General features: G+C 46.6%; 1 protein-coding gene across 19 annotated transcripts in view; it reads left to right on the forward strand.

Moving 5' to 3' along the window:
- The window catches only part of CLOCK (clock circadian regulator), a 1,126,282-nt gene that overhangs the window by 226,148 nt on the left and 873,491 nt on the right, over positions 1–26,643 (forward strand). For 7 of the 19 annotated variants that reach the window (XM_069200964.1, XM_069200973.1, XM_069201038.1 and 4 more), the window contains exon 3: positions 19,512–19,573. The exons of the other annotated variants lie outside the window; for them this stretch is intronic. The gene's annotated coding sequence lies outside the window, so the exon portion shown is untranslated. The remainder of the gene's footprint in view (positions 1–19,511; positions 19,574–26,643) is intronic. 19 annotated transcript variants of the gene reach the window in all.

Here is a 26,643-nt window from a genome sequence, read left to right on the forward strand (position 1 = left end):
CAAGGCCTTGTGGGTAAATAAAACCTAATGGCATTCACGCAAGACATGCCATCCTAGATTCCCCTAGTTCTCTATGTACAGGTTGGACAGGTTTCCCTAGGTGCCAGCTGAGCTAGGGTCCAAAATCTAGAGCTACCCACATCTGAAAAAGAGGGTCCGTTTTGGGTGAAAAATCCTCTGTGTTCCATATTGCTCTTTTGGGCCCTTTGCCTTTGTGGGCCCTAGGTCTAGCCACACAAGTGAAGTACCATTTTTATCGGGAGACTTGGGGGAATGTCGAGTTGAAGAAAGTTTGTGGCTACCTGCAGATTCTAAAACTTTCCATCACACAAATGAGAGGAAAATTTGATTTTTTTTAAAATGTTTTTTTTAGTCAAAATGTTAGGTTTCAAAGGATTCTGGGTAAAAAGGTTTGCAGTGAGAGCCACGCAAGTCAGCCCACCCTGGATACCCCTAGGTGTCTAGTTTTTAAAATATACAGGTTGGCTAGGTTTCCCCAGGTGCTGGTTGAGGTAGGGTCCTAAATCTGGCACCACCCACATTAGAAAAAGAGGGTCAGATTGGGTGAGAAAATGTGCTGTTTGTGTTTTGCGTTTTGGGCTGTGGGTACTAGGTTTACTTGTGCCATGCTGCAACCATTTTTATCAGGAGACTTATAGGAGCATAGAATAGTAGAACATTTGTTATTACCAGTTGAATTTCACTGCATTTGTGCCTTTCAAATGTAGGCCAGTGCATAGGAAAGTTGACATTTTGAAAAATAGCTTCCAAATCATACACTAGTACGGGTACCTACAAATTCAGAGATGTGGAAATAACCACTGCTCCTTAACTCTTTATCTTGCGCCCATTTCAGAACTACATAAGTTTCCTTGATACCTATTTTCATTCTTTCTGTTTTGTTATAAGAATTGGTCTATATTCGGTTTTCAGAGAAAAGCCTCTGCGTGGTGCAGCTCAGTTGTTTGCTCTGGGTAGCTTGGGTTCTTGAAGAACCTACTAACCCTAAATATACCTGCAACCAGAAGGGTCTTGCTGGTGTAATGATATTTTGCTTTTGTCAATCTATCATCGTGACAGCAAATTACAGATGACAATGTTGTCACAAATGCCAATTTTTCCTAGTCATTTTTAATATTTCCTTTTTTCAACAGTTATTTTCCTTGGGAAAATCTTGAGGGATCTACACAAATTACCCCTTGCTGAATTCAGAATTGTGTCTACTTTTCAGCAAGCTCTAGCTTTACTGGATCACGCATGAGTGTTATACTGGTTTCCACCAGAAACTGTGGCAGTAGGTTCAGAGCACAAAAAAAGGGAAAAATAGGGTACCTTTTAGAAAAATGCCAAAACTGTGGCTTGTTCCTGAAAGCACGGAAGATGGTTGACTTTAGTACAGCAAACTGTTCATTGATGTCATTTTGTCTTGAGCACTTTTTCCCTACTTTTTTAAAAAACTCAACATTTTGCTATATTTTGCCTATTTTCTCAGTCCCCTCCAGGGGAATCCACAAACCCTAGGAACCTTTAGAATCCCCGGATGTTGGGGAAAAAAGGATGCAGATTTGGCGTGGATAGCTTACATGCACAAAAAAGGGCTGGGGACCTAAGCGCAAACTACGCCAAATAGCCAAAAAAGGCTTAACATGGGAGGGGACTTAGAAGCACAGGGGTTAACTTTAGGAGGACTTACTTGCAGCATTATGCTGAGCTAGTAAAGCCCTTGTATGATTTAGTTTCTCCCATGTTTTGAGAAAAAAGGATGGCAAAACACTGCTATGTTATGTGAACTGAAATCGAACATGTTAGAGGAAATATACTCAGATTAACAAACCTAGTTATTAGTTTTCTTTCCAGTTCCTCAGGCTGCACATATGTAGTTTATAATGAGGGGCATCTTGTATTGCTTACAAATCATTTGTATTCCACAGCCAAAGCACTTTTTGCTTCCATAGAGAAGACTCTAACTGCAGTGCTAATATGCGAAAGAAAAACTGATAGTTAATAGTCTCTCCTATTTCTACAATTGAAGCGGCAGGAAAAGCCAGTATACCTAATGCTGAGGTTCTACATCTGTGCTATGTGCCGTGTGTCGCTTTCTTAAGTACAGTTGGTGTAAAATTTGAATATGATCTCACACTGCGAAAGCAAGAATTGTTACAATATGCCAAAAGTGATCAATACACTCCTATTGTTTTACCCATACATGATTACCACATTGTGTGCTACACACATGGCTCTGTACAGCCTGTGGTTAGAACTAAAGAAAAAAAGTATGCAGTGCAGAGATTATAATTTCAAACCTCTACATACACACACTAAAACCTTGGTCAATTAGCTTGCAGAAAAACATTATTTTCTTGCTTTGGTTACAGAAGGCTTTTCTGTTGGTTCTAATAGTGTTGGATTTATCCTTTTGTGTACAATATTGCAGTGTTTATTTAGCACATTGGTGCCGAAGTGGATTCAGAGATTAAAAAGGGAAATCATTAATAAAGATAAACCACTCCTGGGGAAGGTGGCTGTCCTCTAAGATAGGCTTACTTTGGTCCACATGCAACAGACCATGGCCCAATAAAAGAGAAGTCAACGCTTTGCTCAAAAAACCCAAAGCAGACCCAGAAGACCTCACAAACTACTGTCCCATTTCTTTTCTTCCCTTCCCCGCAAAGGTCGCTGATAAGGTAGTAAACGCTCAACTGTCTTGCTTCCTAGAAGAAAACAACATACTCGATGGCTCCCTCCATCTCGTCTGTCCTGGTGGGACTCTAAGTCCCAGGACTCCTTGGTGCTACCTGCTGTTTGGGGGTTACTTCAGCAACGCGGACGCTATCAAGCACGCCACGCACCGCCAACAACTGCTCCCTCCATCTCGACCGTCCTGGTGGGACTCTATGTCCCAGGACTCCTTGGTGCGACCTGCTGTTTGGGGGCTTCTTCAGCAACGCGGGCGCTATAAAGCGCTCCGCGCACCGCCGCTGCGCGGAACGCATGTATGCAGTGTGTGGGCGAAACACGGTCCAAGGGCGGGCCCGTCTTCACCCGTCAGAGCCTGTTTGAGACTGGGCTGGGCATCCCCTCTGAGCCCTAAGGTATGGCTCTTGGTCCATCTTGTGCCTGTGATAGTTAAAGAACCATCTTATAACTTGTGTTGTGTATTTATATTCTTAGTGGGAAAATGTAAGGCGAGGGTCAGCCATACCTTGGGCTTTGCCCAGCCGAAGATACCCAAACTTACTAAATCCACGCAACCCCTCTCAAATTGCGTAACCAAAGAGATTGATACTTTAATTGAAGAGGTGGAACTGATTTTAAATTAAAAAGAGAGAAACACATGGAAAAGGCTGAGGACAGGCACTCTTATTCCGTTCCTAACTGCCAGACCTCACAACAATAGTGGCACACAACCCACTAGCGCCTTTCACAAGGTGCCGGCTCCCCAAAGCTATTCCATGAATACTAGTTCCTCTACACCTCCTGCAACTTATTCTATACCCAAAGCTCCACAATCAGACGTTATCATTCTTGAAATTCCTTGCTCCAACCGTTTCTCACTATTGGAGGCTCAAGATTCGGTCCACGCCCAAACAAGCCCTACTTCATCACTGCCCTATGCTAGACTATCTCTATCTGCAAGTGCTCCTCCTCAAGAGGACCTAAAACCCTTGGTGATCAGCTTGAAGAATGAAGTAGGAGAGCTCCAAATTCTAATGACAGAAATTCTCAACTCCCTCAGACTTATCGCTTCGAGGAAAGATCGCTCCTGTCCCCATGGAACTAAGATAGCCCGTCCGAAAACTGATTATCTTCCAACTCTCTGACCTTTGCCAAGTTCCAACGATGTTTTGGGCACCAAAAAGCCAGTGTATCATCACAGAACCCCTGCGATTATCCCTGAAAGCACCAAACACTTTACAGGGGAACCCCACCCTTGTGCGGGACTGGAATGGGACACAACATCAGCACACGGCCAGAGTTCACATTCTAATAGTGGCCATAATATTTATATGTGTAATGTTCCTCCCCTACCCTCGAAATTGCGGGAAGACAAATCCTCGCTCATCAACAAGTTTAGCATTGGTTACGTCATGTTAGAGGCTGTGGTTCCATTATCCATGTGGATTACTATCAGCCGATCGTCTACGAAGTACATCTGGTGATTGGGATGCCATAAAACTTAGTCTCACCAGCTCTCAGTTGGTAAAGGGCTTGTTGCATATGGAAGCACGCAATTGCACTCGAAAGGGAACAGCTATCTTCCTCAGTGACAATTGGCCTGCCACTGGTACTGTGAGGCCGAAACCTTTGTCCACCTTGGCCCTTATAACGTCGAGCAAGGTCCTCGGACATCCTGCTTTTAATGGGACAATACCTGGCCCTGCCCCCATGAAGGACACGAGACCTGTTCACAAAGCAAATAATGCATGTGAACTTGACTTCCAGGAGGCTACTTCTGACATTGACTGACTATATCCATCTGCGCTCTATATTATTAATAACAATCTCTGTCCAGTTGTTTTACCATCTTTTAATAAATCCCCAATTTTAGGAGCTGTTCCTTTATGGAGGCCGCAACCTGATCCCATCGATACTCTAACAACTATAAATTCTGCAGAGCATTCCAATAGTCTTTATTTTGCTGATATTCCTTATGAATCCAATTGTTCTACTGTCCTCTCTACAGCGAAGTTTTTGTCCTGGAATGTGGCTGGCATCAGCAGTAAACTAGCTGACATAGACTGGGGGGCGTATGTTGACAATTGTATGTTCCAGGAAACTTGGGCCATTCATAGCACGTAGGCAAGGGTTCCGCTCTTTTTTGAAAAATGCCAAACCGTCTCCCGCTGGCAGAGCAGCAGGGGGCCTTACCACTTGGGTAAAAATGACAGAGGTGGGTGGTGTAAAGGAATTATATGTAGACTCCCCTGACATCTTGGCTATAGTCATACAGCCACATCCGGGTCCCCCTGTCCCGTGTATAAATATCTATAACAGACCAGATTTTTCCAATCAGCGGTCCCACACCATAGAGCTTCTGAATACTATTGTATTGAATCTCCATCCAACACACCATATCATCATAGCCGGGGACTTCAACGCGTTAATCAAGCCCAACCCTGCCTTCGCTGAGGCTACGCAGATCGAAGATGCCATATGGAATATCCCTTCTCACTCCTCTCAGACAAATCCCCCTAAAGCTAGTACTAGGGCTCTGCAGATAATAGACCTTATGATACTCCATGGTCTTCGCCCTGGTAATGAGCGTTTCCCTGCTGATAATCCTGCCAGACCAACCTTTTTTATGGGGTCATACAGTAGCACCCTGGACCTTGTTCTTTTTGACTTAAGGGTCTGGCACCACATAAAAGACGTGAAAGTGGGCAACCAGTACACCAGCGACCATGCTCCTCTTCTAATAGTATATGATAGTCACTTTTTTTAGGCGCTGTGTCTTCCCCTGATCCTGTATCCATCAGAGTTCTGCAGGTGTCCAGTAACAAGCACATGGTGAGATGGGATTCCTTCCAGAACTCCAATAAATTATGGGGTAAACTACGCGCCCTAGTTTCCACCCATCAGCTTTTTGTTGATTACTCATTACTTACTCCATTTGTGGTCATGTCGTTACATTTGGACCTCTTTTCTACTCTCAAAAATGTGTTCTTTAAATCTGTTAGGGTAACCGCCCATCTACCCTCCCACTCCAACAACAAGTGGTTTGACAAGAGATGCAGAGAAGCCAAGAGTTCACTGATAGAAGCATTAAGGACAAAAGACAGAGTTGCAATTGCTAATGATAGACAAAACTATTTTTCCATATGTAAGTCTTTCAAAAACAACTGGGAAGAGTTGTTATGGAGAGAACTGGCTCAGGCATCCAGGGCGCCTGATCCTAAACGTTTCTGGTCCTTGGTGACCCGAAATGATCGAAACCAAGTATCAAAGCCAGAGTGCTACATTCCCTCTGAAGTTTGGCTTAATCACTTCAGGGAACTGTATGGCTCTCCATCTGACCGTGACTCTGCAAGTCCTGGGGAGGCATTGCTTTCAGATCTGCCCTTGATCACCTTGACACCGTTCTCACTGAAAGAAACTGAGCTCGCCATCACTGCCCAAAAACCAGGGAAGGCTCCAGGGCCAGATGGCATCCCCTCAGACATGTACAAAACAGACCTGAACAACTGGGGCCCATATGTGAATAGGGTCTCAAGTTTTGATAAATAGATCTTACCCTCGGTCATGGAAGGAAGCAACCATCGTGCCTATACATAAAAAAGGGGAGAGGGGAATCCCAGGGAACTACAGACCTATTAGCCTCTTGGACAATTTACAAAAAACCTTTTGCTACCATTCACTAAGTAGGCTAAAAAATGGATAGCGGATAACCAAGATCTTAGCCATCTCCAGGCGGGGTTTAGAGACAAAGTAAGCACAGTCTATCAGGCATTCTGTTTTCTTTCCATTAAATGGAAAATAGTCAACGTGGACTTAGGTCATCTCTTTGTGGCATTTGTAGATCTGAAATCCGCCTTCGATCTCGTCCCACGCCAAAAGCTATGGGAAGTCATGAGCAGTGTGGGGGTTCCCGGCCCTATGTTAAATATAATTAGAGATCTTTACACTGGAAACTGCGCTAGAATCCGGTGGAGTCCGAAAGATGAGTTAACATTGGAGTTTCCCACAAATCCTGGTGTGAGACAGGGCTGTGTGCTGGCTCCCACACTATTCCTTCTATTTATAAATGCATGCATCCCTTATCTCCTGGAATGTTCTAATGATGCCCCTAGATTGGGAGGGCAAAAGATCCCATGCCTGTTATTAGCAGACGACACCCTGTTAATATCACAAACAGCCACTGGCCGTTCCAATCTGCTTATGACGTTTGTGGCCTTTTGCAAAGACCATGGCCTAGGAATTAATTCAACCAAAACCAAATACATGGTATTTGGGGACACAAGGCATAAGATGAGAAGACCCATCTGCTTGGAGGGTGTCACATTGGAAAGAGTGGGTGCCTTTGACTACCTAGGATTAAAATTGGAAGATTCACACAAATGGCATGCCCACCTCCAGAAATCAGCAATGTGCTTGAAACAAAGGGTGGGCGGTATTGTGAGATTCGCAGCTAGGTCCCCCAGATTTGCTATGACTCCCACTATAGAAATATATAAATCTCAAGCAAGGGGGGGGCCTATATGGAGCCAAATTATGGGGCTACTGCAATTTGGAGGATTTGGAAAAGGTGGAAAACTCATTTTTTTAAAGATGCTGTTAAGGGTTCCCTCTAGCACACCATGTTTGCCAATTCGAATGGATTTAAATATTTTTTCAGTCAGCAAGTTTGCTGCCCTAAGGCCACTGTTATATTGGATTTGGCTCTAGTCATCAGACTCTATCATCCCATATAGACTTGGGCTGAGCAATTTGGTAAGCAACAGATCTACTACAAACATTAAGTGGTGAATCTATGTAGAGCAGACCTTTTCCTCTCTTGGCCTGGGGAACTACTGGAGGGATCCTCTTTCCATTCCAAAAAACACTACCCAGATCCTGAAGGACGCATATTGGCTCAATGTTCAAACATCGCATCTGGCAGAAGCTTCTTTTTCCATCATGACCAGCAGCTTCTTACAAACCAAATGCCACTATGAGCTTGAGCATTATATGGACATAAATTCTCTCCCCTTTTGCACGTTCTCTGTATACTAGATTTAGAATAGGGTTCCTTCCCTTGCGTACCTTAACTTACAAATGGCCCAATTCAGCCAACAAGTCAAAGTCATGCCCAGTGGGTTGTGAGAATGAAGAATCTATGATTCATGTCCTCTTCCAATGCCCTGCATACTCCAAACAGAGGGCCCATTGGATTATCCCTTTATGCAAACGTATGGGTGTTAGGAATTGTCTACCGGCTTTGAGGTTATTTAAATCCGATGCATCTGTGCTTCTGGCGTGTTCCCTGACAAAATTTCTTGAATCCATTTGTCTCTTTCCACTTGGAGTTTCAAAAGATAAATCTTAGCTTTAGATATTGATAGCAGGCAATGTAACCTTATAGCTATGCAACATCGCGCACGACTAGCAGCACATTCTAGGTAATGTACCACTCATACTGTAAGCTATCTACCACATTTGTATATTTATCTAAACCTCTAAATCTTATTGTATTTTAAAGTTTTATTTTAAAGTTAATGATTTTATGTTCTATCCTTTTTAAATATTTTGTACTGTGCTTTTATGGTAAATTTCTACCGAAATAAAGCAGATGATGATGATGATGATGATGACATACTCAACGCCTTCCAGTCTGGATTCCGCAAGAACCACAGCTCTGAGACCGCCCTCATCGCCTGCACAGACGACATTAGGACCAAAGTTGACAAGGGTGAGACCATCTCCCTCATCCTCCTATACCTCTCTGCAGCTTTCGACACTGTATGCCACCAAACCCTCCGTGCATGCCTTTTTGACGCTGGAATTCGCCACAAGGCCCTAGACTGGCTCACCTCCTTCATCGAAAGAACCCAAAGAGTTCGCCTCCCTCCTTTCCGGTCTACAGCCACCAAGATCATCTGTGGGGTCCCCCAAGGATCCTCCGTCAGCCCCACCCTCTTTAGAATCTACATGGCTCCTCTCGCCAACATCCTCCGCCCCCACGGCATCACCATCATCTCATACGCAGATGACACCCAGCTCATCATCTCCCTCACCAGGAACCCAGCCACCACCAAGATTGACCTGCACGCCGGACTCCTCGATGTTGCCAATGGATGACAAGCCACCTCAAATTAAACTCAAACAAAACAGAGATCATCATCTTCTGCCCCAACAAGACAGTATGTAACGACTCCTGGTGGCACACCACCCCAACACCCACCACCCACGCACGCAACATGGCATCGTTCTAGACTCCTCTCTCCATGACCCAGCAAATCAACGCCATATCATCCTCCCTTCACATGCTACGCAAGACTTTCAAATGGATTCCTTTAGAAACAAGAAGAACAGTCACCCACACCCTCGTCAGCAGTAGACTGGACTACGGCAACGCCCTCTACGCAGGGACCACAGCCATGCTTCAAAGAAAACTCCAGAGAATTCAGAACGCAGCCGCACGTCTCATCCTCAACCTCCCTTGCCACAAACACATATCCACTCACCTCAGATCCCTATACTGGCTGTCCATCATCAAAAGGATCATTTTCAAAGTCCTCGTCCACGCTTACAAAGCCCTCCATGACACTGGACCGGCCTACCTCAACGAACGAGTAAACTTCCACATACCAATTCGACAGCTCCACTCCGCCGACCGCGCCCTCGCTACAGTCCCCCGCATCCAACGCACCATCTTCGGCGGCAGATCCTTCTCCCACCTCGCTGCCAAGACCTTGAACTCCCTCCCCACCAACCTACGCAAGACCCAGGGCCTCCTAACCTTCAGAAAGCACCTTAAATTAAAACATGGCTTTTTGAGCAGTAACCGGCAAACCCCCGCGCCTTGAGACCCTAACGGGTGAGTAGTGCGCTTAAGAAATTATTTGATTGATTGATTGATTGAAGTAATTCATGCTAAAGTGGACTATGCAGCAGACTTGGCTGCAGAAGCAGCAGCACATATTTTTAGGTTAGCTGCGTTATCTCGATCTCGAACCAAGATGGACACAAATATTTTAGAGAGAGAAATGTCCTCTTCTTGATGAATTTCCATTCGAAACACTCCTACACCCTCACTTAATATAAAACTGCAATGGTGTCCAAGTCCAGAGTGGGAGATATTTGTAATGAGCAGATTAAGTTAGTCCTAATTAAAGGAGGATTTGAGGGGGCATTGTTTGTCCATTCTGGCATGAGTGTCATAGTAGCAGTGTTACATAGCAATGTTACAGCAACAATGCTGGTGAGCATATCTATCTAAATCAGCGAAGATTATGTATGGACATTTTAACATCTGACAGCAAATAAAATATTCTAATGTCGAAAGACCAGCACAAAATCCCCTTAGTATCTCCAATAGCCCATTTGGAATACTTTTCCCTAATCATATCGGTCCAGTCTCAGCAGTTAACCAATATATATTTTCTACAGATTCCAGTGGCTTTGGCCATGAACAATGCTAATGTTCAAGTGGTCATAAAAAACTTGCAGTTCCTAGTAGCAAGTGGAACAGTTCATAACTTTAATTCAGAGACTGGCTCTGCATTTCCGCTAAGGCGTTCAAGGATACTGTGATACTCTGGGAGTACTACTGCGCTATAATTGCACCCCTTCCACCTAGAAAGCAACGGTTAACCGTAAAGCGTGCCAACAGTATGCTTAAACAGTCCTTGACCACAATGTTAATTGGTACAGGACTGAGCTAGTTACATAATCTGTGTGGAGTTCAGAGAGCAATAAATAATTTGCCTAGAGGAGTATCAGGTAGTTGCACACCATATGAGATGCTCTTTGGAGTGTTTATGTATATGCCTTATCTTGCTAGCCCTGGACAGGTGGCGGAAGAAAACATTTTGACCTGGATAATGAGTTGAATGTTTTGCACAACTTCCAAAAGGCCAGAACCAAGCTATCTAATGCTAAGCATTCTGACATCGTCTTCGCAAAGATAAGGTTTCCAAAGCTGCTGATGAATTGCTGCCCAAAGTTGGAGAACTAGTTTAAGAAAAGGTTCCTAACACACAAGTTTTCTGGACATCTTAGAAATCATGTGTTCCAGCTCTTGGAGTAGAAGGCCCATGAACAGTAATCTTGTCTTCACTGCCTGGTTCAAAGAAAAACAGGAAGGTGTCCGATCACATCAAAAAGTGCTATGTGGTGGAATCTGTTCAGCAGACCCCCTTTGACACCAAAGTGTTGTTTGAACACACACATACAGCCTCTCCCTACTGTGCAGGAACTACCCCTAAAAGAGTAGAGCCACATTGAAATCATGAGTCCCAGTCTGGGAACTGCAAAGACTTATGGCCCTCATTACAACTTTGGGGGTCTTTTTGCAAGACCACTGAAGCGGCTGCCGCTAACAGACCGCCAGTTTTGGCAGTCCGAAGACTGCCATATTTGAAGTTGCTATGGATTTCCACTGCAGTTCCACCGCCAGCACTGCCATGCCAACAGGACTCTGCCCGCTCTATTACGATGTGTAATACGGTGCAGCGGTGTCCTGTACGCAGTGCGGTGTTGGCGATGGAAGTCACCAGGACCAATCCCCTCCCGGACGACCACCTCGCCGAAACAGGTAAGTGGACTGTATGAAAAGTGGGGGTGAGGAGTACGTGTGTGTGTGGAGGGTGTGTGTGTCTGAATGGAAGTGGAGGGCAGGAGGATGTGTTTGGGTGCGAGAGCGTGTGTTTGTATGCATAGGGGTAGGGATATCTGGGTGCATGTATGTGTGCGAATGGGGGTGTCTGAGGGCGTGATTGTGAGCGAGCGAGTAGGGTTGTCTGGATGTATGTGAATGAGGGTGTGTGTGTGCAAGTGCACGGATGGGGTGGTGCAAGTGTGTGGACAGGTGGCGCGGTTCATAGAGGTGTGTGGTCTTGTGGGGGTGCGTGTGCCGGTGATAGGAATGAGGATTCGTGTTGCCAGGTGCGTTACCACCACCAGGCTTTTCGTGGTGGGGTGACCGCTGCGAAAAGCCTGGCAGTATGCTTTTTCCTAATGCAGCTGGTGATCTGAGGCCTGCCGCCGGCCCAGAGGACCTTACCACTGGCCGCGTCGGTGCGTCTGCACCAGCAGGCCAGACGGCGTTGTGGTGGTTTGGCTTCAGCCAAACCGGCCTACTTGTAATGTGGCGGTCTTTACTGCTGGGTCCATGGTGGTAAGACCACCACCGCGGGTGTGGCGGTCTTAAGACTGCCACACTTGTAATGAGGGCCTGTATGTCAGATTCCATAGAGAAACCTGATCCTGCAACTTCAACACTCCCAACTGTTTCAATTACTGCTGTAGTTTATTATGAAACACCCACTGAGCCAATTTTACTCTAAATCATGCCACTTCAGGAAATTGCACTCTGAGAATGGTTGTGATACAGATTTTGAAATAAATGACATCCAAATAAACTCCACAGTTGCTCAACGTCATCAATGCCTTTTGTCTTCTACTGGTTTTATGACAGACATCTTTTACCTCTGTGGTCTTATCTTTGGATTGCTACTAGAGTGTTTTTTCTTTTAATGCTGATTATCATGCATATTACAGTCTTATTGCTAACAAGTGATGCATTTCTTTCCTGATACATTTGCAGTTGCTAGTGGTATAGGATTTACAACTGCATTCTTCTCACAGAACATGTCTGGATTATCACTGTGTATCATGTGCTGGACAGTGTAGTTGGGGAAAAGGTCATATGTCAGATTATGGGACCCAAAGAGTTGCTTTGCATTCCACCTTTTTAAGTGTCATTAGATGATAATAATGCCTGGATATGTTTAAGATCAATGGGGCAGAAAGAAAGAATTTCATAAGTTTTAAATTATTTTTAACACATTGATAAACAGTTTTATCTAGAAAATATAACAATAAAGTGTTTTGTTCCATGAAGACAAACCTTTCATTATTACAATTTTGTCTTAGCATTTTCTGTCACGTCTGTCATGCCTGATTTAGTGATGGTTAAATTACCAGGCTGAATGACTTAGTTATATCAATTAGGTGATTTAAATATTATTTGCACGAGTACTGTAATGGACTGGAAGTCTGACTTGTGGTGGACATTTTTACAGCCTTCAACGGCATCATGTGACTTTACATTTGGATTTTGATAGCAAATTTTGTATGTTTCAAGCTTTATTAAATAAAATCCAACCTCTGTGTATGAGAAATATTGTACATATGTTATCTGATTGGATTCCATTTGAGCAAAGTACCTCTTTCTCATCAAGTAATATTTGCTTCGTCCGTGAAGCTGGTAGCCAGTGCTATTCAGAACTACCTTTACGTAATAGGGGTTACATGTGCATGCCTTTTTCTTGTTCAATATTTATAATCAATGGATAATATCTGAAATGGCTTGTATGTTTGATATTATACATTCAAAGAATTTGATATAATAGTTGATAAAAGGAGGGAAGCAGTTAACCATAAAGACTGAAAATCAACTATTATAGTCAATACAACATCCTTTCTTAGTGTGTCAAAAACTCAAAGGGAATTTTTTACTACTTGTGCTCCTATCATTCATACCGTGCAATATTCCCCTAGAAGGTAAAGATAGTAATCCTATTATACACCCTGAAATGAAATTAGGAAGCCAGTTTCCCATGAACATCTTCTGACATTTCAAGCAAATATGCATATATATGAGAAATATCATACCAAATTAAAAAATATAACCCTTTTTACTACAGTAATTATTTGATGGCTACATTTTGAGTTAGCTGGAGACATTGCTGCCAAACCTGTTACCATTAACAACCCTGAGTATGACAATAAACATTTAGAATATTACCCAGAAATTGAAACATGATGTAGATAAATAACTTTCAGATCATTGGAGGGATGTTAAGTGGTCTCTTAGACTGACATATTTGTCTTACCGAAAGTGAAAAATGACCCTGAATGACTCTGTATAAGGTTTGTTGTGATTGACTTTATTCACCTGCTAAACCTCATAATCTATATCCATCAGGAGAACGCCACCCTGGAGTCTTAAGAACCACCTGAACATGGCCTGGCAAGATAGCTGACAGGACGTAGAGATTACTGCTCCCAGTGACGCAGTCCGTAATCCTGCCTTATCCTCGGCCCTTTAGCGTTACTGGTGAAGGCGGCTGCTTGAGCTGAGGCCAGCATTTACTGAGGATTGCAGGAGCTGTTTGGCGGTACCCTTTGAGGCTGGAACGGGGCTCTGTGTGGCAGACTGCTGGGTGGACCTCTTGGGTGTAGCTGGGCCCTGAGTTGTGTTATGGGGTGCTCCGAGACCCTTCGAGTTGAAACGATGCGTGGACTACCTGGGACGGGGGCGGCAGCTGTAGCGCTCTCTGGGTGCCCATAGAAGTGCTGGTGGGGCCGGATAATCCTTTTTTGCTGACTGCCATGGCAGCGGTACTTTGACTGGAGATCAGGCTGCGTGGCCTGGAGGAAGTTCCACCGCCAAGGAGGACCAGCTGGAATGGCCTGGAACCCCATGGGGCCTGCAGGAGTTGGCAGGCGTGACCTGGGGATGGCCTCTGTGGAACTCCTGGGAGCATTCCTAGATGGCTGGAGCAGAGGCTCGCCCTAGAGAGCAGGAGGCATTTGGCAGAACGCTGCTGGGGTGGCCGACTGCCTTGAAGCCCGCGGCTGCAAGGTGATGGGCCCTAGGGGCATGGGGCTCCAATGGATGGAAATGGCTCTGGCACGCTGGGTGCAGGCATGCTGCTACCTGCTTTTAATTGGCATTGGGCCTAAAAGAAGCAAAACTGCCTGCTGTGGATCCTTTGGAGCGGGCGCTCATGAAGGCCTGGAACAGGGAACATATTGCAAGCTGGGTGTTGCGAGGATGGAGGACCTGCAGTCAGAGGAGGTGGTTGCGGAGGATAAGCTTGCCAAGGCAAGTTCACCCTAGGTGGCAGAAAAGGGAGCACGTAGGGGGACCTGCACTTAATTCGCCCTTACTATTGGATGTTGTGACTTGGTGTGCTTGGGGGATGCACAATCCCCTGTGGCTGACACTAGTGACTGGGGTGCAGAACTGAGCTACAAGGTTTTGGGGGCTGATTGCTGGATGCCTTATAGCCTGGTTGATTGATCCGGCAAGTTAATCATAGGTAAAGACAAGCATCCCAAGACCCCCGCACCTAACACTATCATGCAATGTGCCACCCTCTGACATCACTCGCAGTGCTCGATTAAACGGGGGCATCAAGGGGCTCCTTCCCGGAGCACAATGATGAGGTGTCATGGGACACATTTCTGTTTTATGTTCTTTGGTTTGTTGATCATTTGGTGCTGCAACACTCTTGGCAGGTATTTGAGGAACAGGGGAGATGGAGTGGCAGTGCATTGGTATGTCATAGGAAGTTTTCGGATGATTAACTGCAATGTCTGGGGTCTGGGTACTTATGTTAAGAGGTATAGGATCAGGGTTAACATTGCTAGTCTCCAGGGGGGACACCTCACAGATGGTGAGATTGATAGGCTGGCCAAGAATTGGAAGGGCCAGTTATTTCACAACTCTTATTAATCTTTTGCCAAGGACATTCTGGTTTGGCTGGCCCCGGTAACACTATTTGTATCTAGTTATGTGTAGGCTGATGCGCAAGAGAGGTATGTTTTGCTGCAGGGTAGGCTGGATGGGAGGGTTCTGTCATTGCATAATATATACACGCCTAATATGGATTACATTTGCTTCTATTTTAGGATGCAGGATCTGCTGGGTTCTGAGGTTGTTAGCCTGCTTAGTTTGGGTGATTTTAATTGTGTCTTGGATGGGGAGCTGGCCATGTGGCCCCTCAGGGCTGAATCAAAGCCATGAATGACTGCATTGTTGCATGAAGTTATGACAAATTGGATGTGTTGAGGGTTTGTAGACCTGTAGACAGCATTTTTACCTATCATTCACTCACACAAAATACCTTTAGTCGGCTGGATAGGATACTGGTGGCTGGATTTCTGATAGAGACCATGCTGAGGGTCCAGCACTTGGCCCATTTCTTGTCTGATCATGCACCGGTGCTTGGGAAGATGGATTGGTGTGAAGTTGATACACAATCTCGAAATTGGCACCTTCCAGTGAATGTCTTAGATGATGTGGTGGGCTGAGGTAGTTACAGGCTAACTGGGGCTCAACCAGTGCCCGGGCAGTTGAGTAGGATGCCATGACAATAGTGGTCGGAGGGAAGTGCATGGGGTTGACATACAGGGTGCGTATGCAGCTACTGCAGGAGTTGCGTTTGGAGGAACAGGAACTGGCGGGTATGCAGAAGCTAAACCTGACTGATCCAGCAAATCAATGGGAAGAGTTAAGGGCACGCAGGAGTATAGCTGATAAGTGGGATAGGTTAGATGCATATATGCTTACACAGCATAGACAGCGCTTGCATCGGGAGGGTGATAAGTCAAGTAGGATGTTGGCACTGTTGCTCTGGAGGGAGAGCACCCCGCCTCCTGTGATTCATTTGATAGAGCCCAACAGGGTGATTGCCACCTTGCTGGTGGAAGTGGTGGCAGCCTTTCAGTTGCACCTGGAAGGAGTGTATGGGGGGGGCACTCGTAACTTGGTGGCCCAGATCTTTGTGACTCTTCTTGGGCTGCCTCAGTTGGCCGCCGTGGCTGGAGAGGAACTGGAGGTGGAAGAAGCATTGGAAGAGGTCAGGGCTGCCCTATGATTGCTCCCAAAGAACAAGGCTCCAAGGGGGATAGTTTCCCTACAAAATTGTACCAAGGATTTATGGTGGCAATGGCTCGGCCGTTATTGGAGGTTTTCCTGGAAGTTAAGGTGAAAGCGGGACTACCACCTAGTATATGTGAGGGGATTATATATATGCTGCCTAAGCTGGACGGGGAGTAGAGGGAAAGCTACGGATCCTTCATCCTATCGATCACTCATGATGATAAACACGGATACTGAAACACTCTGTAAGATTCTGGTTTGTCGTCTGGGTCCTGTGGTGTCAGGTCTTCTACATATAGATCAGCATTGCTTCATTCCTGGCCATACCACATCAGTGAATCTGCACATGTACTTTATGAGGTCGGGGACAGGCAGGAGGAATTGGTATTGGCCTCAATTGATATTGGAAAGGAGTTTGATACTGTGGATTCCGGGGCCTATTGAAGGTTATGAAAGTGATGGGGTTTGAGCCGCAGTTTTGAGCATGGATTCATTTGTTGTACTCTGGCAATGGTGAGGTTGTGCCAGCACAGACCTGATTGTGGGCTAATGAATGTGATACTTGTCAGGGTTGCCTTCCGTTTCTGCTGCGGTTTGTCGTGGGAGTTGAACCTTCAGTGATGCAAGCCCATATGGTATTACAGGAGTGGGGTATTCAGTTGGGGCACTCTCAGAATATATTTTTTATGCTGATGATGCGCTGTTTTATCTTGGTGTACCTAGTAAGTCAGTGGCAGCATTGTTGGAGCTGCTGCACAAGTTTGCAGTGTTTGGTATCAGAATCACCACACAAAAGTCCCTGATGTTTCTGCTTGTGGCGATGGCTTGTGTGCCCAGGGAGTGGTTGCCGGGCCTGTGGTTGAGACGGGAGATTGAGAAATTTCAATACCTTGGGATGATGTTGGTGCATTGACACAAACAGCTACATTATAATATTGAGAGGGTTATCTGCTCTCTTTGTGCCTGTGTCTGATTCTGGAACACTCTGCCATTATCGTCAATGGGTAGAGTTGCAGTCTTCAAGATGATGTCTTTGCCTCGCTGTCTATATGTGATTCAAAATTCACTGGGCCCTCTATGCAAGGGGTGGTCTGACAGTTGAATTCTAGGCTAGACTAGACTAGACACTAGACTAAAGTAGCACACCTGATGATGAGTGAGGGAGGATGAGGATAGTGGACTTAGTGGGCCAAATTTGGAATATTATCAAACCTCTCCCATGCAGCATGTGGCGAAATGGATGGAGGAGGAGACAGCTGGGAGAAGGATCTCCTAGCGGATTTGGTGGAGGGGACTGAGCTCCCTGCATATATCTGATAGCAGGTTCTGGAGTGCTTGTTGACGTGTCCTATGTGGTGTGCCATACTGCTGCCGTATGGCAGAGGGTGGTGAAGGTGGTGATTAGGAGGGCTTCTTATTATAGGAAACTGTCAGTTTGGACCTTGGCACCATTTTGCTAGGAGGAAGAGTGTTGGAAATGGTCCTTTTTGCAGGGTCATCCCTAAACTTTTTTGCCTCCTTCGTCCTATTTTTTCTGACCAGTTTTTGTTGCCTTTAGGACTCTGGGCACTTTACCACTGTATTGGTGATTGGTTAATCCATGATTGACATATTTGATTTACTAGTAAGTTCTTAGTAAAGTGCACTAGAGGTCCCTAGGGCCTGTAAATCAAATGCTACTAGTGGGCATGCGGCACTGATTGTGCCACCCACATGATTAGCCCTGTAAACTTGTCTCAGACCTGCCACTGCAATGTCTGTGGGTGCAGTCTTGCACTAACAATTCGACTTGGCAAATGTACCCACTTGACAGGCCTAAACCTTCCCTTTTCATACATGTAAGGCACCTCTAAGGTAGGCCCTAGGTAGCCCCATCGGCAGGGTGCAGTGTATGTTAAAGGAGGGACATGTACTGATGTGTGTTACATGTCCTAACAGTGAAATACTGCTAAATTCAGTCTTCACTGTTCCCAGGCCTATCACTCTCATAGGTTAACATAGGGGTTGCCTCTAAATATTATTAAAGTGCAGATTCCCTTTGGGAGCAGATAGGAATCTGGAGTTTGGGGTCTCTGAACTCACAAATGAGAAATACATCTTTTAGTAAATTTGATTTTTAGATTGTTAGTTTGAAAATGCCACTTTCAGAAAGTAGCCATTTTCCTGCTTAAACCATTCTTTGACTCTGCTTGCTTGGTTATGAATTGCCTGTCTGGGTCAGACTCACATTTGGGCCGTTTGCGAATCTCCTCTAGACAGTGACACAAAGGTAGCTGGGGTGTAGCCTGCATATCCTGATGGAGGGGAAGGGAGGAGTGGTCACTTATACCTGAATGGGCTGGGCATGCCCTCACACAATGCAGCCTCCAACTCCCTGATGTGAGCCTGGCCTGGGCAAGGCAGGATCTTGCAAACAAGAAAGACTTCCCTTTGAAGTTTCCCAACTTATACGCCTGATTTAAATTAATTCACGCTAATTTCATGCATTGCACCTATGTCACCTCTGTCGGCCTGAATAAAATGTATCCCTAATGTGTCTGGATGTGTTCCCCTTGTGCAGCAGGTGAGGCAGATTTTATGCATTTAGCGTGGGGTTGGTGCCCTGTGCGAGCCTTTTGGGAGAAGGTAGTGACGCAGTTGAACCGGACAGCCGCCCTGTCCTGTGAACTTCACGCCTCGGTTGTGCCCGTCGGGTCATCTGGTTCTCCCCAAAAAACATAAAATGGAGATCTTGTTCATGCAGCTGGCACTTTTGCTGGTGAGGAGATGAATTGCTACCACTTGGATAGGGGTTAGGGCTCTAACGGAGGAGCTGTGGGTTAGAGAATTCTCGGAACGGGCTGTGGCCCCTCTCTATGTATAATACATACTGTTAATGTTTAACATCAGATCTTTTGTGTTAAACCTAAATAGGTAGTTTTCTGACTCTGTTCCAAATAGTTCATTTTGTGTGCTGCATCCCAGTTTGAGCTCACTCCCAGTAGTATGAAGTTGGCATAAGACCTGAAGAGGGCATATCATCAGAATGCACTTTTCAAAAAGATCCTAATACATCCACTGATTTACTACTAAACAGTATATTTTCTTTTCTTGTTCTAACAATAGGGCTTCACAAATAAATTAACTGTATGAGAAAAATATAAAAAGGTAATTCACAATTTCAGAGGTTTTAGTAATGATTTTTCTTTTTTTGTTCTAGGATCACATAGATGTTTCAGCACAAAGTTCCTTCATGTGTTTCTTTTCACGTGTACAAATGGGGTAATGTATTTTGTTATTTGTTCTGAAGTAAATTGAGGGTGTTTAACACAAAATCTAGAAAATTATATTGTGATCTATGGTAAGTCTCAAACATTGTTTTATAAGATCTGCATTAGATACATAATTTGTTGTGTGTTTTCACTTGTCAGAGAACATTCATAAACATTTCAAACTATAAACAAATCTATTTCTTAATAACACAGGTACAATTACAGAAATTAGAGGTTGTACTTGTTAAAGGCTTGCCGCACTCTAGGTCATAGAATCTATCAGCATAGTGGTTTTGTTGCTGCATTTTTCTGAGGCTTTCTGACAGTTTTACTTACTCAAATGTTTTTTTCACATCAGTAAGGGTCCTTTTTAGGTGGAGCTTAGGCAGCCGGCATGCACTGTCTCTCGACATGCTGTAATCTATTCTGTTGGCTTTCACCAAGCCTATCACACGCCCATCACTTGTATTAATTCCTTGGTCTGCCTTTCAAAATTCCTTTGGTTTGCTAGGTAAATCCTTTAGGTTTTGTCCCGCCTTGAGGCTGTTTTGTTACCGCCTTGGAGACTAACCCTGTTACATGGATTATTGCACGATCGGCCATATACCTTAATGTTGGTCCACTACTTTTTTCTTTTGCCTTTCTGCTTTGTGCTTCTGGTGGTATGTAGTTTCTTCCTCTGGCATCTTGCTGTTTCTTTGCGTTTCTGCACCCAACAAAGGCTGCAAGCTGAAGAGGGATTATTTTTTATTTATATATAGTGCAAACTCGACTGGATAATTGGAGCGCTTTACACGAGCACAGGTTAAATTTGAAGCCCCATTCCTAATTTCTTCCCAAGTTTAGTTGAAAAATATACAAGCTGACGCCTTTTAAATAGAAAAAGCACAAGGAAAACACTCAGCGCAGCTCTCCCCGCACAGCCAGAGAGCCGATACTGCAATATTCCCTGCACTCAGGAAACTCACCCATAATGCTTTGCGGGGCATTCCTTTTACAACACATTTTTGTCCATAACTCAGCCTGTGGTGGTCCTAGGACAATAGGACCACCACCAAAACTGAAGATAATGGAGTGTTTTACATTAAAACCAGCTACCTTACACTAGGTCAGACTCATTTTTTAAAGGCACATGGCAATTAAGGTATTTAACCAAAATCTCAGGATGTTGAGCCGACGCAGAGACTTGAAGTTTTTTTTTACTGACCTCCATAGTTGGCAGCTCTGGCCGTTACACCACATCCTCTGCATACCTTCATGCAGGAACGTGAGCTACAAGCCGTGAGAGAGCAGGCAGCACCTCTGCAGGGCACGAGAATACTGTGGGGAGTGGGGGGGAAGTATTGGGTCTAAGGGCACAACAGTCAATGGCTAGGGACAGTACACACAGTGTCAAAGCACAAAGATGACACCAGACCTGTCCAACAAGCCTTCATGGCATATACACGGCCCAAGGTAGAGAGGACTCTCAGAACAGGAGTGTCTAAAGAGGCAGGCCACACAGAGTACAGAGCACAGGAAGACCATACAGGCACAGAGGAGAGAAGGCATTAAAACTGGCTAAGAAGGGTATATGTAAAAAAGAAAGTACTACGGTACTGAACACAGGCAGGCCTTATTGTGTGTACTAACAGCCAGACAGCATCAACACCAGGGCGTTAAGTGAGCGGTAATTAGCAGGAGCAATATTTATGTATAAAACACGGACGTCCATATGTTTCCTCCTCTACAACCAAAGTAACGAGTGTAGGGGTTCAATTCCAGCAGTTGACCCGTCACCCTGGCTAGGGCTGGTCTGGCTCAGAGGCCCATAGATAAAACTAGCTATTTCTGATGGATACAACTACCTGTGGATTCCTCACCTCATGAATACTCCCATGGCGCCAGCATTCTACGGAAATCTTCTTACTAGTCTCTGCACGTCGACGAGGACGTCACTGTCTCGCACGCGACGCCGTCTGACGTCATACAGGCAATAAGAGGTCCTCGACGACGTGCGGACGTCAGTTCCCTTTTTTCCGTGCATTCGAAACGGTTATCTTCGAGGGAGCAACTGTTACTCTTGCGGTTACAGTGTATATCTTGCTGCGTACTCTTTCTCCGTGGAAATAATGTCGCAGAGAAAGTCTGGATTTAAGCCTTGTCGTGAGTGTGGAGGCAAGATGTCGGTGACGGATCCTCATTCCGATTGCCTTTGGTGTTTGAGCTCCGACCACGACGTCTCGACTTGTGATTCATGTCAGCACATGAATCCGAAGGCCCTTAAAGAACGTGAGGCGAAGCTGTTTATGGCCAAGTCAAAGGAGAAGCATCACAAGAAGTCTTCTCCAAAACATCGGCGTCATCGAGACTCCCGGCGCCGTAGAGAATCTCGGCGTCATTCAAGGGAGGCTCGTTCCAGGTCTCCGGATCGGCGCCGAAAGACATGGGAGGTCAGCCCCACGGTGACGCCGCATCCTTCGACGCCGTTGGCCTCTCCGGCGTCACCAACTTCGCCTGGACAGGCGTCGGTGATTGAGGTATTGGAGCCTCAAGTGTTTTCTCCGGCGCAGACGCCGAGGCCGGAGTCGGGGTCGCCTCCGAGACAGGCACCCCAGTATCCGGCTTTTCCCACCCCTGGAGCCGATAGTTCCGCATTCTTGAATGCGATGTATGCCATCTTCCAACAGATGGCTCCAGGGGGTGCTCCGGCTGGGCCTTTGGCCTTTTCTTTGGGTGATCCTGCGCCTCTTCGGCCGGCACCCTTTATGCCCTTTCTCCCGTTTGGGAACGTGGGCTCGGCGCCAGTGTCGGCGCCGGTGGCCGCTCCGGTGGCTTCTGAAGGATTGGCCCCGGGGATTTTCATCCCGTCGACGTCGGGATTTCGGCCTGTGACTCCGGTGGGTCCATCTGCTTCAGCTGCTCTTTCGTCGGCGCCGAAGTTACATGTGGCGCCGGACGCGGCGTCGGTGGCTTCTGAAGATCGGCGCCGATCTTCGACTTCGGCGGAGGCATTGTCGACTCCGCGTATTGAACAACGACTTCATTCGAGGAGACGTGCTCTCCGGGTACTAGAAGAGCAGGAGTACCAACGAGCCCTAGAGGAAGGAGAGCTAGAGGACTCGGGTGATGGGCTGCGTGGACTGGAGTCGGCCAGTGGGCTGGACACTTCCCCTGAGTGGGACCTTTCGTCCCCGGGGGAATATACTGAGGAAGCTGCTTCCTTTCATACAGTGGTACGGAAGGCAGCTAGTTTTTTGGACCTGCCTTTGCCGGTGGTGGAGGCAAAACAAAACCTTTTGACGGAGGTGTTGCATCCGGCCTCAGCCGCGGCGGAGCCTCTGTTACCTTTTAATGACGCTCTGCTGGATCCGGTTTTAGAGGTGTGGAAGAGGCCGGCATCTTCCCCAGCAGTTCACAGAGCCGTGGCCAGGAGGTATCGGACGGCTCCAACTGATCCTGGTTTCCTATCTAGGCACCCTACGCCGGAGAGCTTGGTAGTGCAGGCCTCCTGTTCGTCCAAGTCAGCGCCTGGTTCTTTCCCGACGGTGCCTGGGGACAGAGACTCAAAAAAGCTAGAGGCGCAGTCCAAGAAGATTTTTTCGTCCTGCAGTCTGGCGTTAAAGGCCACTAATGCGACCTGTATCCTGGGGAGGTATATTCATGCTCTGATGGATGACATCTCCTCTTCGTTTACAGAGCTTCCCCAGGGTCTTTTGGATCTTGTCTCTGATGCCCAGGCTGCTGCGACCCAAATTATCCAGACGGGACTGGATACCACCGACTCGGTAGCCAGAGCAATGGGCACAACTGTGGTGGAAAGGAGACAGGCCTGGCTCCGTAACTCGGGCTTTTCGGCAGATGTACAGTCCACATTGTTGGATCTCCCGTTTGATGGGGACAAACTGTTTGGGGCTAAGGCTGATTCGGCCTTGGAACGTTTTAAGGAGAGCAGGGCCACGGCTAAGTCGTTGGGACTCCAAGCTCCTTCTTCCACGGCCTCTTCCAGATTCTTCAGGAGGTTTCGTGGATTTGGGCGTGGCTCTTCCTCCTCTTCCTTTCGGGGAAGATATCAGCAACCTGCCTCTTCCCACCCCTATAGATCTTTTAGGGGGAGGGGTAGGGTCCGCACCAGGGGAGCCTCTCAGCAGCACTCTGCCTCTTCCTCATCCTCTGGCGGGGTGCAGCAGGGGAAGCAGCCTTAGGCTTCCACCATTTCCCACTCACTCCTCTCCTGTAGGGGGAAGATTACAGCATTTTCTCACCAAATGGGAGACTGTTACGTCGGACACTTGGGTTCTCAGTGTTGTGGGAAAAGGCTACACCCTTCCCTTTCGGGAGTTTCCGCCCCTCATCCCGCCCCGCCCTTCGTATTGTTCACAAGAACACCTCCTGTTGCTAGAACAGGAGGTAGAAGTCCTCCTTTTAAAGGGCGCGGTGGAGTTGGTCCCGGAGCAGGAAAGGGGTCAAGGAGTTTACTCAAGGTATTTCCTGATTCCCAAGAAGGATGGTCGTTTGAGACCAATTCTGGACCTGAGGATCTTGAATTGGTTCCTCAAGCAGGAAAAGTTCAAGATGCTGACCCTAGCACAGGTGCTTTTGGCGTTGAACATGGAAGACTGGATGGTGTCTGTCGACTTGCAGGATGCTTACTTTCATATCCCGATACTCAAGTCACACAGGAAGTATCTCCGGTTTGTGGTGGGATCGCAACACTACCAGTTTGCGGTCCTTCCGTTTGGTCTTACTTCAGCACCTCGAGTCTTCACGAAGGTGATGTCGGTGGTTGCGGCAGAGCTCAGAAGGAAGGGGATAGCAGTATTCCCTTACTTGGACGATTGGTTGATCAAAGCCAAGTCCCCGGAGCTTGTGTTGCGTCATCTGCAGTCAACAACCCAGTTGTTGTTCGACCTGGGCTTTTCGGTGAACGAGCCCAAATCTCACCTGGAGCCCTCTCAGCGCCTCCTGTTCATAGGGGCAGTACTGGATACAACATTGGGTCGGGCCTTTCCTCCGCCTCAGCGGATTCAAGATATTCAGGATTTGGTTCCAATGTTTCGAAATGGAGCGGTAGTTCCAGTCCTCAAGGTCCTTCGTCTGCTCGGTCTTTTTGCCTCCTGCATTCTGTTGGTCATGCATGCTCGCTGGCACATGAGGGCTCTTCAGTGGTGCCTCCGAAGGCAGTGGTCTCAACACAGAGGGGATCTAGAGGGTACTGTCAAGATCTCCAGAGATGCTGCTGTGGATTTGAAGTGGTGGATTGCAGGCAACAATCTTTCACAAGGAAAGCCGTTCCAGCAGTCGCCACCAGTGGCCACAGTCATAACGGATGCTTCCACTCTAGGGTGGGGAGCTCATCTGGGGGATCTGGAGATCAAAGGTCTTTGGTCTCCAGAGGAACAGATTTTTCACATCAATCTGTTAGAGTTACGGGCTGTACGTCTGGCTCTCAAGGCCTTCCTCCCTTCCCTTCGTGGTCAGTCGGTACAGGTCCTAACGGACAATACTACCACGATGTGGTACATAAACAAGCAGGGAGGAGTGGGGTCGTACCTTCTCTGCAGAGAAGCTCTTCGACTATGGTCCTGGGCAAAGGACCATCGGATTTGCTTGATAGCAAACCATCTGGCCGGAGTCTTGAACGTGCGTGCGGACAGTCTCAGTCGCCACTTCTCGGCAGACCACGAGTGGCGTCTCCATCCAGATCAAGTCCGTTTAATCTTCCACAAGTGGGGGTTTCCTCGGGTAGATCTGTTCGCCACTCGAGAGAACGCGCATTGTCCGTTGTTCTGCAGCCTTCAGTATCCGATGCAGGAAGCGTTGGGGGACGCGTTTCAAATGACCTGGTGCGGCCAGTTGCTTTACGCGTTTCCTCCCATACCCTTGATTCCTCGAGTATTGAGGAAGATTCGCCAAGACCGGGCTCTAGTAATCTTAATAGCTCCGGATTGGCCAAGGAGGGTGTGGTACTCCGACCTTCTCCAACTCTCAACGTGCCCGCCGCTCCGTCTCCCTTTCAGGGCAGACCTCCTCTCACAGTCGCAGGGGCAGGTTCTACACCCCAACCTCCAGAGTCTGCACCTACATGCCTGGAGATTGAACGGGGCAACCTGAGTTCCTTCTCTCTCCCGCCTGAGGTAGTGGATGTTATATTAGCGGCCAGGCGACACTCCACTAAATCTATCTACGCTAATAGGTGGTCTAAATTTGTTGCGTGGTGTGGAGAGAGGCAGATTGATCCTTTACATGCTCATCTATCGGACGTTTTGTCTTTTGCTCTATCTCTGGCGCAGAAAGGCTGTGCAGTGGCTACCATTAAAGGTTATTTATCGGCCTTGTCAGCCTTCATATGTCTTCCAGACCAACCATCTTTATTTAAATCCCCTATTGTTATCAGATTCTTGAAAGGTCTTCTAAATCAATATCCTCCAAAGCCATTCGTTATGCCGCAATGGGATTTGTCCTTAGTCCTGACTTTCCTTATGGGGTCCCCTTTTGAACCTATGCATTCTTGCCCCTTGAGGTATTTGGTTTTAAAAACAGTCTTCCTGATAGCTATAACATCAGCAAGGAGAGTGAGTGAGTTGCAGGCCTTATCAGTAAAACCCCCTTATACAACTTTTTATGGGGATAAGGTGGTGTTGAGGACCAAGGCTGCTTTCCTCCCGAAGGTTGTTTCACCCTTCCATTTGGCTCAGGCAATTACTTTGTCCACGTTCTATCCTCCGCCTCATCCTTCCAAAGAGGAAGAAAGACTGCACCGTCTGGACCCAAAGAGAGCGTTGAGCTTCTTTATCGATAGAACAAAGGATTTCAGGCTGGAGGATCAGCTGTTTATTGGATACGTGGGCAAGAGGAGAGGAAAGGCAGTCCACAAGAGAACACTATCCAGGTGGGTTGTTCTTTGCATTAAAATATGTTACTCTTTGGCAAAGAAGGATCCTCCTGAGGGCATTAGAGCTCATTCCACCAGAGCTAAGTCGGCCACTTCGGCCTTAGCCAGAGGTGTTCCTGTGGTCGACATCTGCAAGGCCGCAACTTGGTCGTCCCTTCACACTTTTGCAAAACATTACTGTTTAGATTCTGAGGTTAGAAGGGACG

This window comes from Pleurodeles waltl, chromosome 1_2 (assembly GCF_031143425.1).
Source record: "Pleurodeles waltl isolate 20211129_DDA chromosome 1_2, aPleWal1.hap1.20221129, whole genome shotgun sequence".
Taxonomy (NCBI): domain Eukaryota; kingdom Metazoa; phylum Chordata; class Amphibia; order Caudata; family Salamandridae; genus Pleurodeles; species Pleurodeles waltl.